This window comes from Ursus americanus, chromosome 30, assembly GCF_024610735.1.
Source record: "Ursus americanus isolate L20-20 chromosome 30, mUrsAme1.1.p, whole genome shotgun sequence".
Lineage (NCBI taxonomy): Eukaryota > Metazoa > Chordata > Mammalia > Carnivora > Ursidae > Ursus > Ursus americanus.
Window position 1 is genome coordinate 16111297 of NC_142156.1, and position 6737 is coordinate 16118033.

Sequence of the window (6737 nt, forward strand, 5' to 3'; positions counted from 1 at the left end):
CCGGGTGCCTGGCTGGCTCAGAGAGCACACGAATCTCAGGATCGTGACTTCAAGTCCCAAATTGGGCATGTAGCCTGCTTTAAAAAAAAACAAAAACAAAGTATCCTAAACCCAACCATATCAATAATCACATTAAATGTAAATGGTCTACACATTCCAATTAAAAGAAATTGTCAGGGGCGCCTGGGTGGCACAGCGGTTAAGCGTCAGCCTTCGGCTCAGGGCGTGATCCCGGCGTTATGGGATCGAGCCCCACATCGGGCTCCTCTGCTATGAGCCTGCTTCTTCCTCTCCCACTCCCCCTGCTTGTGTTCCCTCTCTCGCTGGCTGTCTCCCTCTCTGTCAAATAAATAAATAAAATCTTTAAAAAAAATAAAATAAAATAAATTGTCAGGGGCGCCTGGGTAGCGCAGTCGTTAAGCGTCTGCCTTCGGCTCAGGGCATGATCCCAGCATTATGGGATCAAGTCCCACATTGGGCTCCTCCGCTGGGAGCCTGCTTCTTCCTCTCCCACTCCCCTGCTGTGTTCCCTCTCTCGCTGGCTGTCACATAAATAAATAAAATCTTTAAAAAAATAAAAAATAAAAATAAAAAAAATAAAAGACAAATTGTCAGATTGGCCCAAAAACAAAAACCCCAACTACATGCCACCCCTGAGAAACCCACTTTAAATATGTAAATACAAAGAGGATAAAAGTAAAAAGGATGGAAAGAGATGTACTGTGCTAAAATTAATCAGAAGAAAGCTGAGGGGGGCACCTGGGTGGCTCAGCTGGTCAAGTGTCTGCCTTCGGATCAGGTCATGATTCCACTGGGGTCCTGGGAAAGCCCTGCTCCGAGGGAAGCCTGCTTCTCCCTCTCCCTCTGCCTGGCATTCCCCCTGCTTCTGCGCTCGCTCTGTCCAATAAATAAAATCTTTTTTAAAAAATAAAATCTAAAAATGTAAAAAAAAATTTTTAAAAGAAAGCTAAGGAATGTTAATATTAATATTGCTATGTTAATACCAAAGTATATTTCAGAGCAAATAGTATAAAGAATACAGAAGGTCGGGGCGCCTGGGTGGCACAGCGGTTGAGCGTCTGCCTTCGGCTCAGGGCGTGATCCCGGCATTGTGGGATTGAGCCCCACATCAGGCTCCTCTGCTATGAGCCTGCTTCTTCCTCTCCCACTCCCCCTGCTTGTGTTCCCTCTCTCACTGGCTGTCTCTATCTCTGTCAAATAAATAAATAAAATCTTAAAAAAAAAAAAAGAATACAGAAGGTCTTTTCATAATAATGAAAGAACCAAACAAGAACCTGTCTTAAGTGTTTATATATCTAATAACAAGGCTTCAAAATAATGAAGGAATGATAGAATCGTAAGGAAAAACAATCTTCAATTACAATAAGGATTTCAAACAAACTCTTCCTCCCACAATAATTAGGAAAACAAGTAAACAGAACATCAATAAGGACATAAAGGCTTGAACAACACTATCAATCAATTTGACCTATCTGCCAGTTTTTTTAAAGATTTATTTTTAGGGGTGCCTGGGTGGCTCAGTTGGTTAAAAGTCTGCCTTCAGCTCAGGTCATGATTCCAAGGTCCTGGGATCAAGCCCTGAGTCAGGCTCCCTTTTCAGAGGGGAGTCTGCTGCTCCCTCTCTCTCTGCCCCTCCCCACCACTTCTGTTCTCTCTCTCACTCTCTCTCAAAAAAAATAAAATCTTAAAAGATTAATTTTTAGAAAGAGTGGGCAAGTGAGCATGAGCTGGGGGGAGGGTTAGAGGAAGAGAAAGAATCTCAGACTCCCCACTGTGCATGGAACCTGATGTGGGGATCGATCTCACGACCCTGAAATCATGACCTGAGCCTAAATCAAGAGTCGGACACTTAACCAACTGAGCCACCCAGGCACCCCCATCTGCCATTTATGTAACACTCCATCCAACCAAAATAGAATGCACATTCTTTTCAAGTACATACAAAACATTTATGGCCTAGAGAATATTCTAAGGATAAAACAAGTCTCAATAAATTTGAAGAGATTCAGGTCATACAAATTATGTCTCTGACCACAAGGAAATTGAATTAGTAATCAGTAACAAATCTGGGGGCACCGGGTCATTCACTTGGTTAAGTGTCCAACTCTTGATCTCAGCTCAGGTCTTTTTTTTTTCCCAGCTCAGATCTTCATCTCAGGGTTTTGAGTTCAAGCTCTGTGTTGGGCTCCATGCTGGGTATAGCACCTACTTAAAAAAATCTGGGGGTCATGAGTTTGAGCCCCATTACTTACATAAACTTTAGAAAAAATAAATCTGGAAAATATCCAATTATTAGAAACTACATACTAGGGGCGCCTGGGTGGCTCAGCCATTAAGCGTCTGCTGTCGGCTCAGGTCATGATCCCAGGGTCCTGGGATCAAGCCCTGCATCAGGCTCCCTGCTCGGCAGGAAGCCTGCTTCTCCCTCTCACACTCCCCTTGCTTGTGTTCCCTCTCTCGCTGTCTCTGTCAAATAAATAAAATCTTAAAAAAAAAAAAAAAAAAGCTAGATACTAATAGTCCATAAAACAAAGAAGAAATCAAAGTATTTTGAATTGAATGAAAATGAACATCAAAAATTTGTGAGATGCAGGTAAAGCAGTTCTTAGGGAAATTTAGAGCACTAAACACTCATATTAGAAAAGAAGAAAAGTCTCAAATGAGTGATCTCAGCTTTGACCTTAAATTAGAACAAGAAAAAAAGCTCAAAGCAGAAGGCGGCAAATTAAGATCAGAATGGAATGGGGGAAAAAGATCAGAATGCAAACCAATGAAATGGAAGAAAAAAACAGTAAAGGAAATCAACGGGACCAAAGTTGATTTTTTGAGATCAATAAAATTGATAAATCTCTAACCCGTGGTTGCCATGCTATGGGTCATAATCTAGCTGCCTGTTTTTGTAAATAAAGTTTCATTGGAAGTCTCACCCATGGGTATTATCCATGGCTGCCTTCACTCTCTAATAGCATTGTTGAGTAGTTGCGATACAGACTGCCATGGCCTGCAAAGCTTTAAATATTTACTATTTGGCCTTTAAGAAAAAAGAAGTTGGAAGAATCACTGCTCTAGCCAAACAGATCAGGAAAAGAGAAAAATTATCAGCATCAGGAATGACAGGTGACAACACTACAGATTTTACAGATATTTTTAAAATAAGGTAATATTATGAACACCGTTATGCCAATAAATTAACTTACTAAAATGGACAAATCCTTTGAAAGACAACACCAAAGTTCACTCAAGAAAAATAGAAAACCTGAGTAGCTATATGTGTTAAAACTGATAAAGGGTATCATACTTGGGGCACCTAGGGTGGCTCAGTCAGTTAAGCATCTACCTTCAGTTCAGGTCACGATCTCAGGGTCCTGGGATCGAGCCCCGCATTGGGTTCCCTGCTCAGCAGGGAGTCTGCTTGTCCCTCTGCCCATCTCCCCACTGTTCACGCTTGCTTGCTTTCTAATCAATAAAAAGGGTATCATACTTATTTATGGTTGAGTTATGGTAGTTTGTGGTTTACAAGAAATTGGTCTATTTCTCCCAGTTCCTTTTAAGGGCTCATCTGATTAGGTCAGGCCCACTCAGAATACTCTTCCTCATTAACTCACAGCCAACTGATTTGAGACTTCACACCCCCAAAATCTCTTCACAGCTTTGTCATAATACATAAAACAATCATATTCACGGTCCTGCCCACACTCAAGGGGAAAGTGCATACCTTATACATGTACATTACGTGTATGCCATGTACACCAGGAGTCAGGAACCTTCATGGACAACTTAAAATTCTGCGGATCACAAATAAGGAAACAAATTTATCCACTGACGGGGCACCTGGGTGGCTCAGGTCATGATCTCAGAGTTGTGAGATCAAGCCCCACATTGGGCTCCGCGCTGGGTGTGGAGCCTGCTTAGGATTCTCACTCTCCCTCTCTGTCCCTCCCCCGACTCTCTCTCTCTCCAAAAAAACTAAAAATAAAATAAAAATGTATCCACTGCAACATTTTTAATCATAAGATATTGGAAACAACCTAAACATAAATAGAAGAATGGGTGAATAAACCACAGTACATTCACACAATGAAGTAATTTTTTTAAAAGACTTTATTTATTTGACACAAAAAGAGAACACGAGCAAGGGGAGTGGCAGGGAGAGGGAGAAGCAGGCTCCCCGATGAGCAGGGAGCCCAGCATGGGGCTCGATCCCAGGACCCTGGGATCATGTCCCAAGCCAAAGGCAGATGCTTAACTTACTGAGCCACCCAGATGCCCTGATGGAGTGATTTTTTAAGTTAGGTATTAACTGACATATATACAATGGGAGTTATCTTGAGAATATGCTATTAAGTGAAAAAAGCAAAGTTCAAGAGTTATTTGTAATGTGCTACCTCTAGTGTAAGAGAAAAGAGGAAATAAGAAAATACACACATTTGGTTATTTTGTCAAAAAAACAAGAAAGTTTAGGGGGAGCAAAAAGAATAAAACAGAAACTAACGAGACTGCCCACAGATAATGGGTGGAAACAAGGTGAAAGGCTGGAGATGTTAAATGGGAGTGGAAGGTATAAGGGCTAGTGACGCTTCTCAGTAAACCTTTTGTAGTTTTAAGTTGGAACCATACTAATACTTTACATACTGTAAAATACTATAATTAGCAAACCTAGGGAAAACAATCCCTAAGACAGAATATAAACAAAATCAAGATAAGTGTATGTCAAATGAATAACGTAACACATCAAAAGATGGGGGCCAAAAAAAAAAAACCTAAAATTTTGAACACATTTTGACTATATACCCTCATAATAAAGTCAAAAAGTTATAAACAAATATTTAGCTTGTTAGTAGGTTGTTTTCTGTAGCGGTAAGGTTTAAGCAATACTGAAACTACTTTCTCTGTATTTGAGGATTGAGCAAATAAGTAAATATATTGAGAATAACGGGAGCCAGATTTCTCATTGCTGGAGAAGGCAAAGGATAGAATCAACCTTGTGGTGATGGCCTGAAACCGGATGTATTGTTATAAACGCAAGGTGTAGACACAGTTATAAAATCAAGGATATGCATGTCTATAACACACATACATAATACATATATAAATACACATATACATATTTCATAGCTGTCTGCTGAGAGGACACAGAAACAATAACCTCCCCCCCGCCAAGCACCCAGATGATGGTTTCTAACTACTGTTCTCCCCCCAAAAGAATCCAGGGTTTCTAGGCAAAAAAATTAATTCTAGGGGCGCCTGGGTGGTACAGCGGTTAAGCATCTGCCTTCGGCTCAGGGCGTGATCCTGGCGTTATGGGATCGAGCCCCACATCAGGCTCCTCCGCTATGAGCCTGCCTCTTCCTCTCCCACTCCCCCTGCTTGTGTTCCCTCTCTTGCTGTCTCTATCTCTGTCGAATAAATAAATAAAATCTTTAAAAAAAAATTAATTCTAGCCCTGAGGGAGGGAAAATACAAGATGAACCTTGTGTCAGAATATCTTGTGTCAGAAAATACGGATGTACTCAAGAAATAGCTGGCCATGCCAAAAACAGACACAGGAACCAGCTGCCCAAATCTGGCCATCAAAATAACTATATCTGAGCATCAGAATGAACGATAGAAATGGATAATAAAAAATTGAATAAAATAACCTATTTTTATATATGAATGAATGGGGGAGAAAGAACAGTTCTTCCTTAAAATAGAATACCAACTAAAATGTAGAAGGAATGATGGAGTTAGAAAATCATCATTTCAATAGTAATAATTCAGGCAAAGAATCATCATGGATGCTAAAGCATATTTATAGTCTCAAAATACCTCCCCCAAATATAGTAAGCAAAAAAGGAAAAACTAACTTTACAGTGGTGAAACCTGGCGGACTGCCTTCTTTACCAAGTGATCAAAATTGTCACTAATGAGACACATTGATAGCACATGACCATGCATCTTAGGATGCATTGAGACCATATAATTTCTGGTATTCCTACCAAAATGGCATAACCTAAATCGTAAAAAAATAAATAAATAATATTAAAAAAAATCAGACAAACCAAATTAAAGGATGTTCTACAAAGTAACTGGCCTATAATCCTGAGAAATTTAACGTCTTTGAGAACAATTTGAGGAACTGTCCCAGATTAGAGGCTAAAGAAACACGGTAACTATATGCAACGCATGGTCTTACACCAGAGAAAAATGTTTTTTGTCACTATTGGGACAAATTTGGTATTGGTAAAATAGAATAAGGTTTGTAAAAGATAATAAATAGTATCAATGTTAACTTCCTGATTATTGCACTGTGGTTAAAAGAATGTCTTCATTCTTAGGAAACACACACTCGAAGCAGCTGCAATTAAGTGGTGCCATATCTGCAACTCCCTCTCAAATAATTTGAGTTTAGGCAAAAAAATTACAGATTCAATGCTAAAGCAAATACAATAATAGTTAATAAAAGCAATGCTGTCCAATGCCATGATTTGGAAATATGGCAGTGAGCACCAGAAGAAATAGCTAAAAAAAAAAGCAGTCAACTTTTAGGAGAGAATTTCAAGAGAAGGAAAGAGGACAAGAAATTATTTCTTGAGTCTTTAGCTGTACTTATTTTAGGGGCATACAATACTTTAAAAAATATTTCAGAGGCGCCTGGGTGGCTCAGTCAGTTGAGCATCTGACTCTTGGATTCAGCTCAAGTCATGATCTCGGGGTCGTGAAACTGATCCCTAAAT